The sequence below is a fragment of the Bombyx mori genome, chromosome 20, assembly GCF_030269925.1.
Source record: "Bombyx mori chromosome 20, ASM3026992v2".
Classification (NCBI taxonomy): Eukaryota; Metazoa; Arthropoda; class Insecta; order Lepidoptera; family Bombycidae; genus Bombyx; species Bombyx mori.
Window position 1 is genome coordinate 5,337,476 of NC_085126.1, and position 21,284 is coordinate 5,358,759.

The 21,284-nt window shown below is 38.9% G+C and overlaps 1 long non-coding RNA gene across 1 annotated transcript in view; it reads left to right on the forward strand.

Annotated features, from left to right (window-relative positions):
- Nucleotides 1-21,284, forward strand: part of LOC134200745 (uncharacterized) — a 188,368-nt gene that overhangs the window by 78,339 nt on the left and 88,745 nt on the right. The gene's annotated exons all lie outside the window — the stretch shown is intronic.

Sequence of the window (21,284 nt, forward strand, 5' to 3'; positions counted from 1 at the left end):
AACTTCCTTATCGGCGTTGGAAAAAAATTTACCGTCACATTTTTCGGTTACGCGTCACATTTTTCCGTTACGCGCCATCTTTTTGAAGTGAAACTTCTTTATCGGCGTTGGAAAAAAATTTACCGTCACATTTTTCGGTTACGCGTCACATTTTTCCGTTACGCGCCATCTTTTTTGTATTCATGTCTATGATAATAAAATCCTTTTGTTTAAACTTTATCTAATTTAACTTTTTTGTATTCATGTCTATGATAATAAAATCCTTTTGTTTAAACTTTATCTAATTTAACTTTATTTAACCAATTTCTAGAAAGTTGCATGTAGATCATTTTTCGAAAAATAAGGCCATAAAGAAGTTTCACTTCTTACGTGTGTACACTAGTACACGCACACATTTTTTTTTTGTATTCATGTCTATGATAATAAAATCCTTTTGTTTAAACTTTATCTAATTTAACTTTTTTGTATTCATGTCTATGATAATAAAATCCTTTTGTTTAAACTTTATCTAATTTAACTTTATTTAACCAATTTCTAGAAAGTTGCATGTAGATCATTTTTCGAAAAATAAGGCCATAAAGAAGTTTCACTTCTTACGTGTGTACACTAGTACACGCACACATTTTTTGTATTCATGTCTATGATAATAAAATCCTTTTGTTTAAACTTTATCTAATTTAACTTTATTTAACCAATTTCTAGAAAGTTGCATGTAGATCATTTTTCGAAAAATAAGGCCATAAAGAAGTTTCACTTCTTACGTGTGTACACTAGTACACGCACACATTTTTTATTTAAATTATATTCCAGTTGTGTTTTTAAACCAGTACTATTAGAATCAGATGGTAAGTTCAGAAAATAAGTTAAGCATAATAACATTTTTTAATTATTTTTTTTCAATCAAATGCAGTTGTATTTTTAAATCAGTAGTACTATTAGAATCAGATGGTAAGCTCAGAAAATAAGTTATAGGATTGACTCTGTATAAGCGGCATAATAGGCAACTTAGCATGGCAGTCCCAGTCGATCGTGGTCAGTTTTGTGAGCCCCTAAGAATAGCTACCACCATTCCGCCCATTTCTGTCGCGAAGTCTTAATGGGTTTCGGTTTGAAGCTGGCAGCCATTTTACATTATAACTGAAAATTAGAGCTCATCTCTCAAAGTGGGATCATTTACGTTGTTAATGTCAATGGGCTCCGTTAACACGGTGAGCGATGAACTTATTCACCCGTCTAAACAATTAACCAAAAAAATCGCATATTATACATAGATACTTAAGCAATTCCTAGAAAAACAAAATAAAAAATTAACAAAAAAATTATGGTTCTTTTTTTTGAAGCAAACGTGTTAGAGTTTCCCTTGGAACGTCAACAGACGACGTGGAAATAGGATTGAGAATGAGAAAAATAATTTCCAGTACATTCTACGCAATGCACAAAAATCAGTTGGCGCGTCAACTTTGCGACCTCTTGGCCGCTCTACAAAAATTTCCTAAAACAACGACTTATACTGTTAACTTATAAATATTTTACAAAAGCTTAATAGCTTACAAAAGAAGACAAGTCTGCTCACTTGATGGTCAGTGTTTGCTCACTAATATTATTAATACGACATAATTAGATTGTGCTTACAGATGAGGATTAATTTGGTTTGATAAAACACAGACATAGCAGGAAAAATCGTAGAAGACTCATCCTAGAGATTCAACGTTTTTTTTTTTATTGCTTAGATGGGTGGACGAGCTCACAGCCCACCTGGTGTTAAGTGGTTGCTGGAGCCCATAGACGTCTACAACGTAAATGCGCCACCCACCTTAAGATATAAGTTCTAAGGTCTCGAGTATAGTTACAACGGCTGCCCCACCCTGCAAACCGAAACGCATTACTGCTTCACGGCAAAAATAAGCAGTGTAAATAAAAATTATAAGTGTCTACTATGGTGTTTGAAAGGTGTTTTAAATGAACGCAGAGGTTCAAAGTAGATGAAACTCAGCTCTGGCTTCACTGATAGAAGATAGAGGTAGGGATCATCTCCGACTGTTCCTCAGAGAGCTCTCCATAGAATATACATTATAGAACATAGAGTAAGCTAAAACCAGTAGACCCGTTACACCGTTCTCTTGTTACGTTCGTCATAAAGTACCAACATAATATTAATATATCAATAATATTATCATAACGGCTTCATGTGCATATCTCCGGTACGCTGTGTATATAAATCATAAATGTGAATCATAATTTCTTAAAGTTACAATGCCGATAGCAATCGGTTCCGTAATAAAGCCCGGTTCAGATCAACATTCGTGTACCTACGTCAGAATTTTAATTTCGCATTCTCTGAAGACTCAGATTGTATGGTAGATATTCGCGTTGCTAAGAACGTTTATGAGTGCGGTCAACGAACCTTGCTCTTTCTGTTTTCTACTGCGCAGACAGGTGAACGAGCTCACGGATCGCCTGGTGCTAAGCGGTTACCGAAGTCCATAGACATCGCGGTGCGAATTTGGTCAAGCGCCTTAAAACTTGGACTCTATCTTTCAATCGTATTGCATTACGCAAAATATGTTATAATTTTTTAGGCTTAGATTTTAAGATACCATTTTGTTCTGACTTACTCGTTGGTACAGCAATTACCGTTCCTGACTGCTGTATATACATATATGAGTATATTTTCCACTAATTTTACTATTATTGTACACAAATGTTTTCATAATCTAGTGACAACGTGAATGTAACACGTGCGCCGATAATAGTGGCTAACGGAAACGCGCTTCTGCCGGCCGGCTAATTAACAATAATAAATAAATAAATAACCGGAAACAAGTCACGCATTATCCAGCCCCGAATTAGGATTTGCCATGCTATGAGAACCGAAGACAGATATACATACCGTTACGCGCTGGGGTTCGGGATAAATAAAAATTCTACCTACTGACTGCATGCCGTCTCTGCAACGCTTTTATAGTCGATACGACATTCCTAGACTTATCGAGTACATTCTGGGCAAGTCGAGTAGCTTCGATGTGTGTTTCTACTATCTGACAATAGATGGCGTTGTGCTTCTCGATTTTATTAGTACCTTCGATATTCGTTCGGCTGTTCGGCGATAGATGGCGTTACTCTTACAGGCGTAACAATACTTATGTACGCTTAAATAAATGCATAATAGTTAGTTATTTGTCTGGGTGTTTATTAACACCCAGACAAATAACTAACAGACTTGTTCATCACACGAATGCTTGCTTAATATGGGAATTGAACCCACGACACGCGGCGCAACAGAAGTGCTAATCACGGCACCACCGAGTCAGTCAAAATTAATAAAGCTAAAGTCAACATAGTGTTATCAGAACTAGCTCTTTTCTTATAATGCTGCAATGACTACCCCGGCGTACTCTTATCGAGGGATGCAATTACGCTATAATTAATCGCGCGGGCCAGTATCAATTTTTCAGACAAACAAAAGGGTCTTTCTTCGCAGTGAATACGCAAACCTGTGTCTTCAATGGATTGAATTGAACTAAATTGAATTACTTCCCAGAGATATAGAATTCAGGTACAAGTTTCGATCATCAATGGATAGAATGTCATTGATATACAGGATGAAAAGCATGATCCTTGAGGAACACCACTTAATGTGTTCCGAGGGGATAATTATAGTTTACTTATATACAAATTATAATTTTGCGAGTTAGATTTTTATTACACGACTTTATTCTTTCACCTTGGAAATTAATCTAGCATATTTGTTAAGTACGTATTTCATTAGAAAAATTGCTACCTGCCTGCGTATTTCAAAACAACTTCGCGTTATTTTCTCCTACACCTTCAATACATTTTAATACAGTCATTTTACTATTCTATAATACTGTTTATAAGCCACACAAGGATAAGGTCAAAGCGTATTTCTTCGTTATCCTGCGACAATCAAACGGAAGACAAATAATTTTACTTAAACATAAATTTTAATATATAAACTTATGTTTTACAACATATGACACTCGTTTTCCGCGTAAGGTATCGTGTTTTTGCCGCAGAACAAAAGTCGCACACAAAGCTTATTTCCTGTGAAGCGTGACGTAATAGGTAAGGTTACTACCACCTTACCGCTTACTACTGCACTACCGCACTATATTTGTTCGAGTTTGAATGATGAATGGAAGTTCTAATTTGAAGACGAAAGATGAGAGATAATAAATATATCGGTAAGTATATCTTTTTATTTTCCTACCTATGCTGATAGTCTTGAGAGGCTACTTCTTCTTGACGTGTAGGTGAGCTCATGGGGCTCAAACCCAGAGTGCTGCTAACAGTAGCACTAGCAAGAGCAGTACTTCGCAGAATCTACCACCGGATCGGACCCGCTGAGAAGACCCTACGAGAAACTCAGTGGGCTCTGTCTATTGGTTAATTTACTCATCAAGCGACGGGTTCGGCGAGGACGGTGACCGGTGCTTGAGGTACCTAAAAGCATCGTTAATAGATCAGGAGGATCCGTAATGACGTGTTTAGGGCAATGTCGACTGTTTACCATTCGGTCCGCAGGATAGGGTATGTAATTTCCGGCGGCCACGACAAGAGGGTTTTCGTGTCATGCTGCCTTCTCAAAGTGGCGCCTCACTATTCCCTCAGCGCTACGACATGTCTCTCTTCAAACAAGGCACGGTAATACTATATATGGCCGTAAGCGGTGGTTTAACTGCGTCTCGTTTAGCGTTTTAATAAATAAACTAACAATACCCAACAGTGCTATGGTAAAACTCTGTTTACGTCACAAACCGCCCACACAAAACGTTGATTTCTGCGTTAACTGGCTGTTTAAATAAGCGGAAACGTAGACGTGCACTTCAAATACCTTTGATCGATCGCGAAACATTTGTGAGACAACAACAAAAGTCAAAAATTACGACACCCAAAAGCAAAAAGTCTAAAGTACACAATTGCACACAGAAATTCTAACGTTAGTGGTTCGAAAAGAAAAACTATATACGTTGTAGCTGTCGATTGAGAATTTGCCTTTTTTTGTGTAATACCGAAAATTTTAAAATAATTAGGTGTATCAATATTTTGCACATGCCTTGCGTTTCATGATATGTTCTATTTGTATTCGAAAACATACTCAAAATGTTAATTTATATCACACAATAAATTAGACTAGAGGTCCCGCAGTAGTCGAAATTCGACTATAATTAATTGGAATTGTAAGTTTGTACACTATTATGATTGTATTTTATACTTCTATAATCACAAATTTCGCCAAGACTACACTAAAAAATACTATCAAAGACAAACAATATTTAATCTATTCTCAATTTGACAACAGACGTCAAGAACAAAAGTTTGACAATATGCGTGCGTGACAGTATGCGTGCGTGTTTGCGTCAAATACATGGTATGTAGTGTTAAAAAAATATTAGCATTGTGCACTTCTTCTCTATATTCCCTATAAGTGTGGAAAATTTCATACTCCTCCGTCCGCGCAATTTTCGTAAAAAGGGATACAAAGTTTTTGCTTCACGTATTAATATATAGATAACTTCTAAACTATTCACCTGTCACCCTTCTAAATCAACTGACAAACAAAGAGGAAAATTATACTTAACGGTTTTATTTTACAGACATATGTTTTAATAATACACAGAGGTTGAATGTCATAATTTATGACATATGAAACAGAAGGCATCGGAATTAATCATTTCAGCAAACAGGAAATAAAATAGTTTTATCTTGGAGACGATAGGATGTCGTTATTGTATGTGGATAAGATTTTCCTTTAACAAAATGAGCATTTATAATTTATTAAAATTATAAAGAGAATTCTATCGTTTATTCCAAGCTATTTAAATTAATAATGGTGTTTCCACTTCCACGACAACTTCCTCTACGTGTAAACAGGATTGTTTAATAAAATCAAACCGGCAAAATAAATAATAGATTTAAAAAAAAACTAACGAAATACGCTTTGCTTGGTATAAGTAGTTATAAATATTTTATGAACAGATATGAGTAGAAGGGTTATTTTGATAATATCCTGTAAAGCACCCCACGCTTTTTTACAATAAAATATTTACACTATTACACTTACACTATTTTTAATTCAAATTTATTAAAATTTATTTTCTAATTTTTAGTTGGATTTTCTATAAAAGCTTATTTTGTTAGTTTTTTTAAACTATTTTTAATAAATTTATTTTTAATTTTTTAGTTGAATTCCAATTTTTTCAATATATTTTTTTCAATTTTAGTTTAATATTGAATCGTCTTCGGTCCTTAATAAGTATGCCAAATTTCGAGTTAATCCGACGTTTTGAAGGGGGTCAAAATCATGTTCAAAGATTCCGTTACAAACATACATACATACGTCTGAAGCTAATAAAAGCGTATTTATATACAGAGATAGCATTCTGACGTACTATGAGCAAGCATGGATAGGACTTATTACAAACAAGGCTATTTATGCCGCAAAGGATTCATGCGTTTCGGTTTGAAAATCGGAACAATTGTTATAACACGCAATGGAGGTTCCGACTTCATGTCTCAAGCAAATGGATTTTTATTTATTATAAAAATGTTATGTCTATGGACTCCGATAACTATTTATCACCATAGAGATCGTGAATTGAAAGAAAAAAACGGTATGGAAACCTGAATCATGGTAAAATCGATTAAATTTGATTTAATCGAATATTTCAAATATATTATCCAGTTTCTGAATGACAGCACAGGAACTGTCATGGGCCAAGTGAAACATTCATTCGCACCTCCGATCTATCTCTTATCTCTTATGTCCTAGTCTTGGTGTTTTAGGTTCTCCAAGCACCGGTCACCGTTCTCGTCCAACCCGATTGAACGAAGAGAGCTCATCGTCTAATAGATACAGCCAACTGAGCTTCTGATCTTCTCAGTGGGTCGCGATTCCCATCCGGCGGTATATTCATCAAAGCACTGCTCTTGCTAGGGCTAATGTTATCAAATTGCGCTCACCTACGGATTTCTAAACTGTATTCTGTATTCGATACTAAGTGGCGCGGCAAGGACAACATTCTGACAAGATCTTTCTCGAAAAGCGATCAAGTGTCGTGAATCTGTTACTAGATAGCGCTATCTAATTCCGCTATACAACGCGAGATGACTTCCTGAACGCAGGACAGCTGTAACAAAACAAGTACCACAGGCAGATAAATAGTCGAAGCAACTGACCAAGGTCGCCCAACCAAATGTGATTTATAGTCCTTAAGACCATTCAATAATATCATTATAACATCCCCATAAATCATCACAGATCCTTTAACGATATTACGAATAGAAAAATTTTTTTTTAAAATACCGCGAAAAGTTAGTCACAGTACAACATTGGCGGTTCATTAACACAACCGGAGGCGCGTCTATACATACCTTTAATTAAATTGAAAAATTACGAAACAAGGAAAGAATGCTCGACGTTTCCGTCAGAGTATCTTCTCATTATTGTTATAAGGGGATTTACGATTCTTACTCGGTTCTCACCTTGACGAATGATTTTATTAAAAACCTACGTCCAGACGACTGTGTGGTGAGTTAAATTGCTTGAATTTAAAAAGGCTTTCACTAAAAAATTAGTTTGAACGGAATGCCATTGACCGTGACCTTCTGTGAGCATATTATTTAGTAAAGTACATATTCAAAACGTCGGAAAAGTTCGGATCGTTAGCCATAAAGCATCTTATCTCAGGGGTACTACATAGTTACTCTGATCAGGCTCTGACCCCGGATCAGACGTCGGGTGTAAGAGTGTAGGGGAATCGCTTAGTGAGGTAAGGCCCTAAAACATCCTTAGGCCCGCGGTCTGCTCCTAACATCAGCAGATCGTCAAGTCCCACATACACTGCGGGGCCCTCGAAGGAGGTGAGCGCCCAGCCCGAAAAAAAATAATCGCATAGCCTGGCGGTCTACTGCTGGCTTGGTGTCCAATGGGGGAGACATCTAGTCCGCGCAAAAGGTGACCACTTGCCATAAGCGGGCCACGGATGAGTCCCGACCCATACGAGACTCGAACGCGGCTTGTTGATCAATGAAGGTTTTAGTCGTTCTACGTAACGCGTAAAAGACCGGCGATTTTCTCCTGACCTCAAAAAAAATCTGCTGCATCTTAACCGCCATGTATTAAATGGTTACCAGTTGAATTCGTATTTGTACCACAAACAGCTGTCTTACCCTTAACACTGGAACGTATGACTGCGTAAACAATAGTAATATTGTTTATTCTTATTTATGTGTAAAGAAGCAGAATTATTATTACGTTACATTGTGTATTTATACGTATCTTTATAAATGTATATATGTAAGGAATTTGTGTACGTATATGTATGTATGTGTGTATGTATATATACAGGGACGTCTTAAATCAGGCTGGGGCTCCTGGGCACACAAGAATTTGAGGCCCTTTTGGAAAGTAAAAAAAGCGAATTATAATTTAAAAAAAATTCTGAGTATTACCATTTATTATAGGTAATCAAATACAGTATTATATAATGTGTCATTAATGATATTAGAATGCTGCTGGTTTTTTGGTTACGATTACGATAACGGAGAGAAATTGTCGGTCCTTCGGGGCCCCCTGAGAATGGGGGCCCTGGGGGGTGTGCCCTTATGGTAAAGACGGTATTGTATATATATAAATATATTGATTGGTACACCGCGTGTAATTAGTTTCCAAACGATTCTTTTCCACCTGTTAGTTGTCTGGAAGAGATCGCTCTTAGCGATAAGACCGCCAATTGTACTTTGTTTGTATTTAATGTTTCGCATTGTTTATTTTGTTGGTGTACAATAAAGAATACTCTCTCTCTCTCTCTCTTTCTCTAATATTGGCACCTAAACTGCGAACTCAGAATATACTGCCAATTAATGTAATGCCATTACGACTCTTAGCCCCGTTTCGTACGAAAACACTGGCCACCGAACTTATTCGAAACATTATTCATATAACACCGATAGAGATTGCGCAATAGAAAAAATATATTCGTCGTATTAAGTAAAAGTGGACCGCCACTAAAGAATGCGGTCCGGTTTCGCGTGATGTATTCAATAACGTGATAACACCAATGCGTTAGTAGCATTCGCGTGATGCGATACAGCACTGACCTATTGTGCTCCATTTCTGTGCCTGATTTGCTCACTGTAGGTGAGCGTGATCAGCTTTGTACATTTTTCGTTTGCTCTAGACTAACGCACAATGATAGTTCGCAGGGTTGCTTCAAAATGTACGCTTCGAACTCATATCTCAAGGTTGCTAGAGATATTAATGTTTTGGTATCTGTAAACTCCCGCCATTGTAAACCAAGAAAACCGAGAGCTCGTTCGACCATCGAAGCTATAAAGTGTTGATAAAATCCAGAGTTTCTGGAAAATTCAGAAGTTTTTTTTTCTTTTTTTTTTGGTGGTAGGACCTCTTGTGTGTCCGCACGGGTGGGTACCACCGCCCTGCCTATTTCTGCCGTGAAGCAGTAATGCGTTTCGGTTTGAAGGGTGGGGCAGCCGTTGTAACTATACTTGAGACCTTAGAACTTATATCTCATAGGTGGGTGGCGCATTTACCTTGTGGATGTCTAAGGGCTCCAGTAACCACTCAACACCAGGTGGGCTGTGAGCTCGTTCACTCATCTTAGCAATAAATAAAAAAAATAAAAAAACCTAATCTGATGGCCTTGAGAGGCCGTTTCAGCGTAACCCTAACAAGTAGGTGAGCTCGCAGGGCTCAGACATAGCGACGTTGCTAACACTAACCCTAACAAGAGCAGTGCTTCGCAGAATCTACCACCGGAACGGAAACCCGACACACTGAGAAGCGATCGGCGAGCAACTCAGTGGGCTGTGTCTGTGGGTTTATTCACTCGCCGAGTAATTCGTCGCAAGCGATGTATTCGACGAGAACGATGACCAGTGATTGGGGCACCTAAAAGCATCGTTAGTGGATCGAATGCTTGGAGTAATGTCTCATGCTCTTATTAGATGAAACCATTTCTGCTGAGCTTGGAACATCATTACGAAAAATGGCTTCTGGCTATGAGATATTTGGCCTATTTCCAATATGTTTGATTACACATTGTATGCTAGATAATAAACTAATTAATTTTGTATGTTTTTTATTTATTTATATTTGTTTTAAGTCACGGAAGCTCATAAAAAGTTAAATACATGAACAGAAACGCTTCACTAACGTACATACACGCGAACGATACGTACTAATAATAAATAATTCATTAAGTATATAATTAGAACGATGTACGTTAAAACCATGAAAATAATTTGCACAGTCGTAAGATAATGAGCGTAAACGTTTTTTTTTAATTGAATAAAAAAACAATGATTCGTAAGTCCTTTGTTTGTTTGGCCACGCCTCGCGTTGAAAACAATAGATCGATTTTTGATAGCGTGCTAAGTAATCCGCCAAACGGTACGGATACGTGCATTACGTGTGAGGAATACATACGAACATTTGTTTTATATTATTATAAACAGTTTTTCGTAATTAGCACAAATTTAATTCAGACGTTAAGCGAATGGCAAATAAAAGATTATTTAATTGAAAATCACTATTCAAAATATTAAAAAATAAAATATAATTAAAATGAAACAATTTACAAATTCTCAACTATTTATGATTTTAAATGGAAATTACAAAGTGTGGGTAGCTATGTTAACACGCGAATGCACAACGTCCTTCTATCACTGGTGCGGAGATCAGAAAGGACCAGTACACGAAGCAATAGGCTAATTGTTCTCTTCAACTCTGACTAGTCTGAAGTCTTACCGGTCTTACGTCAGCAGGCCACGCCCCCTTCCTAGGTGTTCTTTCCTTAGCATATTGTAATTTTACGGTATTCGTCACTGAGGAGTAGAAAACGGTTTTTGCCACATACCATCCGGCTTTGGAATGAACTCCCCTCCACGGTGTTTTCCGAGCGCTATGACATGTCCATTTTCACGCGAGGCTTGCGAAGAATACTTTTTTTTTTTTTACTTAATGGTAGGCAGCGGCTTGGCTCTGCCCCTGGCACTGCTGACGTCCATGAGCGACCGTAACCACTTACCATCAGGTGGGCCGTATGCTCGTCTGCATACAAAGGCAATAAAAATAAAAACTTGTGAAGTCGTCTTGACCTAAAGGATAACACGTCCGGTGTACTCGTATTACGCGATGCGACAATCCGGGACAATCCATTCAAAACCCACAGGCACATATCATCTAATGAAATCCGTACTTAACACATATTCATGGATGTCTTGCACACTGAGTTTCTCGGATGATCTTCTCAGTGGACCGCGATTCTGGTGGTACACTGTGAAGTCCTGCTTTTTCTAGAGCTAGTATCAGCAATTCTCTCAGGTTGAACCCGTGAGCTCACCTACCCGTCCGCGCGAAAATGGAATAGCCCCTTAGGGTCCGTTCGCACAGACCGGCTCGGATTTTTATCACGTTAGAAACAGAGTTTTGATTAATTGTAGTAAAGTTTATTTTTGATTGTGCACTTTTTTGTCATTAACAATGCTTGAACGCGCTGCGTGTGTAATAATAAGAGGAATCAACCGAAGCAAGCTGAAATCGCAATGGGCCGGAAATACGTGTCGCAGAATCGATGGCCGATGGAGCAGACGTGCTACGGACTGGAGACCGCGTACCGGTAAGCGCAGCGTTGGGCGTCTCCCTGCCCGTTGGACCGATGACTTGCGGCGATATGCTGGGAAAGATTGGATGCGGAAGGCGGAGGATCGTTCATTGTGGCGGACTGTGGGAGAGGCGTACATCCAGCAGTGGAGAGATACAAGCTGATGATCATGACGATCCGGTCTATGTGAAAGAAAAATGCGGACCGATACTCCCCGAGTCGGTCTGTGTGAACTGACCCTTAGGCTACCAACAATTCGGTAGGGGGGGAAAAATTGTCTTAAACGATAAAAGAGTAAGAAAAATGTAACCCGCGGAAATTGTAATTTGCGTGATCATTAATAGACGCTATAAGATCACACTCGGATAGGTACCACAATCTTGGCTATTTCGACCGCTAATCAGCAGCATACACATTGTGATATTTTCATAAACAACAGAACATCGTGAGGTACCTACTTTAAAAATCCAAAACGTTGACAAAGTTCTGTAATCCCTTACGAAATTTTCATTATTTTCACAAAAAAATTAGCATTTATCATTTGAATTTTGATCATAAGACACATGGTTGTGATACCGTGAACATTGGAATCAGTATCGCGTAGTCCTGATTTTTACAGTAGGTACAGCTATAATTTGCGAATACACGGCAGACTTTACAAAGACATTTAAAGTTTTATGTTAATGTAAAATAAACTAATTATATTACAAGCAAAAGAGCGTTCATGAACATAATTATTGTAGAACCTTGACACACGTTTGAGGTTAAGCACGTCACTAGTTCGCACAAACACGTGCACGACCTAATGTAAATACATTTTCGAACATAATGTTTTCATAATTAAATTCAGTAACATAATGTGGCGTACCTACCCACGGTCTAGGCGGGGCAGTGCCCCGGGGCCCTCAAGCTCAGGGGCCCTCGAATCCTTACCAGAAATCTCGATCGAACTGAAATTTCTCCTATTTTCAAAATAAATATGACAGGCTGCAACCCCACTTTAATCATGACAACTCAGATGAGAGAAATTCAAATGTTATGCTTAGGGAATTCCCCTAAATTCTTTCTGTAGGTTGGCAGTGTTGTCAATTTGACGGATAGTGATATGTGCGTTTTATTATTCATCGAGGTGCGTTTTATTGTGAATTCGAGTTAAGATTTTTTTTTCGAGAACGGATAAAAAATTAATACTGTATCAGGAGTAAGTAAGCTCGTAGAGGCCGTGCGACGCGCTACCAGCACTCTAGCGCGCCGCCAAGGAGATACGATACACCGACGCGGTGTATAGCGTCCCGACCCGGCAGGCTAGTTCTGGTACATCGGGGTATTCCGGGTCAACAGCGGCACCGTCTGGGAGGCCTGACGGGCTGCCGTACCGAGACGGCCGATGTTTCAGAGCCTTCGATTCGCCTCTAAGGCTCCGTCGGCTGGGCGCCCTTGGGCTGAGCTTCGCCGTCTGGTTGTAGTGTTGACCGCGGTAGCCCCTTTACCTCATCCGGGTTCTGACCTCGGAGGGGATCGGACGCTTGGGCGAAGAGTGCAGGGGAGTCGTTTAGTGGGTAAGGCCCTGAACACGTCCTTGGGCCGGCGGTCTCGCAGTCGCGAACTAGTCCTACATACCGCGCGCACCCCCTAGGCGCGGGGACCTCATAGGAGGTTCGGCCCCCAGCCCAAAAAAAAAAGGCCCGACCATTATATAATAAACCCTTGAATCTTCTCTATTTCGTTTTATTAGCCAAATCTACACCAAGTATTAATTGTAATTTATGTTGTTACTGTTTAATATTTCTATTACCTGCCCTGCAGTGCACAAAAAAGAGCTTAAGTAGCTTAGCATTTTTAAAGTATTGGTATATTGCATATTTTTATTTGATAAAACCTAATCAGTTTACATAGCAGTGGGGCCCCATTTTTTTATTTGCCCCAGGGCCCATAATTACCTAGCTACGCCACTGGGTGGGGTAGCCGTTGTAACTATACTGAGACCTTAGAATTTATATCTCAAGGTGGGTGGCGCATTTACGTTGTAGATGTCTATGGGCTCCAGTAACCACTTAACACCAGGTGGGCTGTGAGCTCGTCCACCCATCTAAGCAATAAAAAAAACATATCTTAAAGCTGCCTTAATAATACAAAACTAAAATATAAATTTCTGGTTGTTAATCAATAAATTGAACAGTAAACTTATGTACCTACATTTACTTGCGTAAGACTAGCTAAACGAGGTAACGATTATCACATAACCACTCGTGGTTATTGGTGCCGGTGAGCACTTAAAGCATCATGCTCCATTTGTCTTGGCTGCGAGTCTCTGTGGTCGTATTAGTTAAGGTCAGGCAAGTGTATCGCTTAAGCATATATATGTCGGAGAAGCCACAAATATTAACACCATCCTCAGACCATAGGGGCGAATAGGTGATCGAGCTTAGCAGATGAAACGTATGACAGTTCTTAGGACGGAGGCACCGCTCTTCAAAAAGACTGGTTGGTTAGTGTGATGGCATCTATGCGCCTCTGTCGTAGCACGAAGTTAGCCGAGTTCCAACGATACCGCAATCATGCTCCGATCTCTCGGGAATCGTGCTGCGTTTCGTTTAGCTACAAAACGAATGACCGTCTCTAACTAATGAATTGTTATTAATACAAAATAAGAGAGAAAGAGAGAGTGAGTACACCGAAAAAAAAAAACAATGCGATACATTAAATACAAAAACAAAAGAAATATGATAAAGATAAGGGTATGTATTCCGTTTCTCTTTTTCTTCTTCAGGCCCTTGTCACCCTGTGTGAGCTGAGGAGACGCAGCATGTCCTTTTTCTATTCAGGCCTATCATACGTCATCTCTGCACTCAAACTCTTCTCTTTTAAATCCTCTTTCACACTCTTCTCCTTCTTGCGTCGTTGTCCTCATTACTAAGGGTCGTGATTCCCCCGCTGCATCAATCTCTCGAGTACGCTTGTTCTCTATCTTCTACGACCCTTGCCTTCGTGGAGGACATCGTGCAGCTTGATGTGCAGGCAAGACCGAATTTGGAACCTCTTTCACACAGTCCATTACCTTACATTACCTCCTACTTTCATACCAGACCCACCTGACTGCCGAGCCGATGGTTGTGGATTTGGTTCCAACATCTACCATCAAACTAAGGTGACTAAACATCCCCACCCTTAAACATTTGTTTATATTAATCTATACTAATATATAAATCTACAGTGGTTTTTACCAATGTTCCGTTATAACTACTAAACCATGCATCCGATTACCTTGAAACTTGGTATTCATGTAGAAAATACGTGTACCTAATGGATCGGCTAATATTTATATGAGTGTTGGTCTCCCTAATAATAATGCTAATTTTAAATGCCCAGCGAAGTGGGCGAGTACGGCTAGTATTGTATAAGACTAGAAAATATTTATAGACAGCGACTTGGCTGTGCTGCTGTCTGTGGGCGACAGTGAACCTCTTAATGAACAGAACGTTGTGGTCTTACTTTGATGTCAATAAAAATCTTCATTAAACTACATTAAAATTGAATTTGCTATTCCACTTAGCAACTTTATTCCCATGTATAAATTGTATATTTGGTGTTCGTGCTTTATTTTTTTTTTGGTCAGGAGAAAATCGCCGGACTTCCGCCCTCCACTGGGAATAGAGGGCGGGGCATGTCGGAGTTGAACGGACTAAAACCTCCTGTCGCTCAACAACCAACGTCGTGGTCGTCGTGCTACCAGATTTTCTGAAAAGTCACTTGAATTCGAGTTTCGCCGGTACGGGCGCCAATTTTTTGCAATTTTAATATTTCGATTGCTTAGTTTATTATATTAATTTATATGAGCTTTTAAACGAAAACAACATTAGTTCGTATCAGTTTTCAATCTGATATTTTTTTATTATTTTATTTTATGTTATTTCATTTCATTCCATTTTATAAACTAAATAAATAAGTTTAGATTAAATAAATTGCATAATTAATGCGATGCTAAAACGTGAACATAATTTCAATAGACGTACTATTTGACATTAGTAGAAGTCCGTTCTTTAACTGCCTGATTATTTTTGGGAGACTTTCATCAGCCAGTGCGTATGAGGTGTTTTCGAGGCAAAATTGGGATTATTTGCAGTACGTATGAGACCTGATAGGCCTCACAAAAGTCCGTTTTTTACTGGTGGTAGGACCTCTTGGGAGTCCGCACGGGTAGGTACCACCACCCCGCCTATTTCCGCCGTGAAGCAGTAATGCGTTTCGGTTCGAAGGGTGGGGTAGCCGTTGTAACTATACTGAGATCTTAGAACTTATATCTCGAGGTGGGTGGCGCACTTACGTTGTAGATGTCTATGGGCTCCTGTAACCATTTAACACCAGGTGGGCTGTGAGCTCGTCCATCCACTTAAGCAATAAAAAAATAATAAAAAATATATACCTGTACCCACAAAGATGTGGACATAGTCTCCTCTCTCACCGAGCGAATGAACGCGGTTTGGACTATGGTATTAGGGGATAGTCACGCATGGAGTTTTGAAGCCGCATAAGACAATCAACGTGATAAATTGTTTACGTTTATACTTCGCATTGACACGCCTACGAAAACTTAAATTGATTCTTTTTTTAATTCAATTTACAACTACGTGAACGAATGATGGAACATTTAAATTCATGCAAATTTGCACGAAAAAAAATCTAAGACAATTTCCTCATGATGATCCCAACGAATTCGTTACTAATAATAATACATGTGCATTTAAAAATACAACATATTTTATCGGTCCATCGTTTCCTGAATCGGCACGGTTATAGGAAAATGATAGTGCCAAAGATTACAAATTGAGTAGATGTCAAAAGTTTTGCCATTTTTCTATGCCTAATGTGCACAACTTTCAACTGTTTTTTTATTGCTCAAGCCGTAATGCGTTTCGGTTTGAATGGTGAGGCAGCCGTTGTACTATAAAATTGAGACTTAGAACTCAGTCACAAGAGGGGTGGAGGCATTTCCGTTGTTGATGTCATTGGGCTCCGGAAACCACCTAACACCAGGTGGCCTGTCAACATGTCCACCCCCAAAAATAAAATAAAAAAAAAGAACAAAAAAACCAATTTATCTCTATTGTTATCATAATCTTTGTCGGTATTACATCTCTTGTAATTTGCTGTCGACTGATGCGCGACAATTGTGACGTAATGTTAACTACATTACCGATGCATGTACGAGTATATAATTATTCACACGTTTGCATTATCTGTTTATCTATAAATTAATACGTGAAGCAAAAACTTTGTATCCCTTTTTACGAAAAATGCGCGGACGGAGGAGTATGAAATTTTCCACACTTATAGAGAATATAGAGAAGAAGTGCATAATGCTAATATTTTTTTAAAAATAATGCATAAAAGATACATTAAGTTAATAAAGAAAACATTACACACACTACATACCATGTATTTGACGCACACACGCATGCATACTATTTATTGTCAAACTTTTTTCTTGACGTCTGTTGTCAAATTGAGAATAGATTAAATATTGTTTGTCTTTGTTAATATTTTTTTATAATGTAGTCTTGGCGAAATTTGTGATTATAGAAGTATGAAATACAATCATAATAGTGTACAAACTTACAATTCCAATTAATTATAGTCGAATTTCGACTACTGCGGGACCTCTAGTATGTTTAATTTGTCGCCTTTGTTTTTAAACAATAATAATGTATAATTTTTTTATCTCAGATTTTTAACCAACGGACTTACACGCATTGTGAATAACGCATAGTTATTAATATTATTATTATATTATTATTAGTATAAAGTAATACAAAAATTTAAGATACAGGAACTCGACAATCTATAATCTTATGTAATCGATTACAAAGCGAACTTACTAACTCAGCTCATCTTTTTAATACGCATTTATTAGCTTCAGACGTATGTATGTTTGTAACGGAATCTTTGAACATGATTTTGACCCCCATCAAAACTTCGGATTAACTCGAAATTTGGTATACTTATTAAGGACCGATGACAATTCAATATTTAAAAATAAATTGAAAAAGAAAAAGTTGAAAAAATTGAAATTCAACTATAAAATGAAAAAAAATATGTTTTAAACTAACAAAATACGCTTTTATAGTAAATCCAACTAAAAATAGAAAAAAAAATTTAATAAATTTAATTCATCTTCTCTCTAAAATCAGCAAACAAACATACCTAGTCAGGTCATAAGTATTGACACACAGTAAAAACTTTTCTTTTAGAATGCTGGCCACAAAAAAGTTTATTGAATTCGAATTTCGAATTGTTCATGAAAATAAAAATGTATACTTTTAGAATTTTACTCATTTTTAAATATGGAGTGGACGCTTAAAGAAGACCGTGTTGCAGTTATTGCGTGCATCGTTGCGGTTACGCGCCAATTCAAATTTTTAACATCCTGAAAAATTTGAATATAACCAAAAGATTCGTTTATCATACCATCAAACGATACAATGAAGACTCTAGTGTAGATGACAGGTCAAGAAGTGGTCGCCCTCGGTCTGTTAGGACTCCAGCAGTGATAAAAGCTGTGAAGGCGCGAATTCAAAGAAATCCCAAACGTAAGCAGAAACTGTTGGCCCTTCAGATGGGGTTAAGCAGAACCACGGTGAAAAGGGTGTTAAATGAAGACTTAGGGCTTCGGGCATATCGAAGAAAAACAGGACATCGTTTGAATGCTCGTCTAATGGACCTGAGACTGAAGAGATGCCGCGCTTTGTTGAAGCGGTACGCGGGAAAAAAATATCGGGAAATTCTTTTTTCGGATGAAAACATTTTTACCGTAGAAGAGAGCTACAACAAACAAAATGATAAGGTGTACGCACACAGTAGTGAAGAAGCGAGCAACCGTATTCCGCGTGTCCAACGAGGTCATTTTCCATCCTCGCTCATGGTATGGTTGGGAGTTTCTTATTGGGGCTTAACAGAGGTACATTTTTGTGAGAAAGGTGTAAAAACGAATGCAGTTGTGTATCAAAATACAGTCCTGACGAACCTTGTGGAACCTGTTTCTCATACCATGTTCAATAACAGGCACTGGGTATTCCAACAAGATTCGGCGCCAGCTCATAGAGCGAAGAGCACACAAGACTGGCTGGAGGTGCGTGAAATCGACTTCATCCGGCACGAAGACTGGCCCTCCTCCAGTCCAGATTTGAATCCGTTAGATTACAAGATATGGCAGCACTTGGAGGAAAAGGCGTGCTCAAAGCCTCATCCCAATTTGGAGTCACTCAAGACATCCTTGATTAAGGCAGCCGCCGATATTGACATGGACCTCGTTCGTGCTGCGATAGACGACTGGCCGCGCAGATTGAAGGCCTGTATTCAAAATCACGGAGGTCATTTTGAATAAACTTTAGTGTCATAAAAATCTATGTTTTGTTAAGTTCATTTTGGTATATGAATGGTTACATAATGAATAAACTTGTTTCAATTATTTTACATTAAACATGTGACAGAATTTTATGGCCTGACTAGGTATATAGAAGCTAATAAAAACATATTTGAAATGGTATTAAGCAACTCTTATTCGTAAAGTTCATGCTATATAGAAGGTAATTATTACAAGACAAGGAATTACCGAATTACCAAAGACGAAATGGGTATGAAGCAGATACCTGCTCGCCCAAAGAATACGGGAAACGTTCGTCTTTTCCTAAAACTAAGCTTAGGTAAATAATCATTTATATTTTATTAATTTCAATATCCGTGAGTGCCCAATATATATAACACGAAGCCATCAGTCACTCCACGCCTCCCTCCGATATTTTCAGCGACATGACATTTAACTACATCCAGCAGTGGAGAAATACAGGCTGATGATGATGACCTTTAACTGGTGGTAGGACCTCTTGTGAGTCCGCGCGGGTAGGTACCACCACCCGCCTGTTTCTGCCGTGAAGCAGAAATGCGTTTCGGTTTGAAGGGTGGAGAAGCCGTTGTAACTATACTTGAGACCTTAGAACTTATATCTCAAGATGGGTGGCGCATTTACGTTGTATATGTCTATGGGCTCCAGTAAGCACTTAACACCAGGTGAGCTGTGAGCTCGTCCACCCATCTAAGCAATAAAAAATAAATAAATAAAACAACTGTAAATAATGAAATAAATTTTTTACGTCTTCAAAATAGAAGGCCCGTAAACACTTAATCAACAATTCACAGCGCTTGTAGCGTCGGCTTAAACAGAACGAAACTATTTGTAACATTAGTCGGCTGGCTAATTTTGCACTTTCCACTCAAATAATTATAATCCGAACTTGCGTAACGACCCCCAGTCGCTTCTGCAGTCACGAACAAATCGTAACACAAGACAGTCGAAAACGGACGCCTCTCTAAAAATAACTTTAAAACACAGACAGAAAAGTGTATTATCAGTTATCTCGATGGCAAATTCGTCTTGGCCGCGACACAAAGCACTAAAAATTATATCAAAACGTCAAAGGCGGGTTGCGTAACCTCGTACTCAATAGAATAATAATGGATGTCGCAGAAAAAAAAAATGAAAGTGTAAGAATTAGAGCGGGTAATGGACACAATGGCACGGTAGGCACGATTGTCATGATATAAAAATAAAACATTTCAAGCTAACTAGACTCATTGGAGGGGACCTAATCTATCTTTGAATATGTTATGCGTAATTAGAGTTTCAAAATTTTGAATGCGCACTTAAGAATGGACTAGGAGATTGAAGTTAAATACCAAAATCAGTTTTCATGTAAAGACGTTAAGGAAAATAGTATATATACTAGAACATTATATTGTATTTTGAGTATGTTGACAATATTACGACAATGGACCCACGTGCAAACGTAAAGGTTGTTGATTAATAATATCAAAAGCATTCCTCCCATTTATCATACTAGTTTTTTAGTTAATATACAATAATCACGGACCCCACAAAATTCATATTCAATTTATGTTCCGATTAAATTTTGTCTTAGCTTTTGTTCTTCATTTTTGTTCTTGTAACAAACGGGAAAAAATTGTTTAAGCTGAGTGTTAAAAATAGGAAGAGCTTTCAATTCGGTTGGTTTTTTTTCGTGTGATGATACCTCAAAAATTGTCTAAGTAAATCCATTTCTGCAGCGCCGTGTCCTGGTCGCAAAGATAGGACCTGACTTGTCGCTGCCTGGCGTCGTGGCGTCGATGCTTGGCGGCGATGAGTCATGGAAGGCTATGCTCGACTTCTGCGAGTGCACCATCTCGCAGAAGGAGGCGGCGGGGCGAGTGAGGCAAAGCTCTCCTCACTACGCAGAAACCCGCCGCTGCCGAGCAGGGGGTCGGGACCGGGGTCGTATCCGTGACCTGGCCCCCTAAAAGCTAGGGGTCCCACCCGTTTTGTGCGGGGAGAGACCCAGACGTGGGGTGGCGTGCTTTGCACGCTCACCCGCAGTAGGAAGCCGGGTGATGGTAGACCGCGTTCCCCCGACCGCTCTGGGGGAAGGTGTAACGCGGCGCCATCAAAGCGGGCCCTCGGCCCGCTGAACGAGGGAACCGGTGGTCGTGTCGCTGGCGGCCGCCGGTCCGGCGTCCGTGGGACGGTGGGATGGATGTAATGTGCTCTGCGTCAACCCTGTCCCGCCGTTTCAATAGCCCCGACTGGGC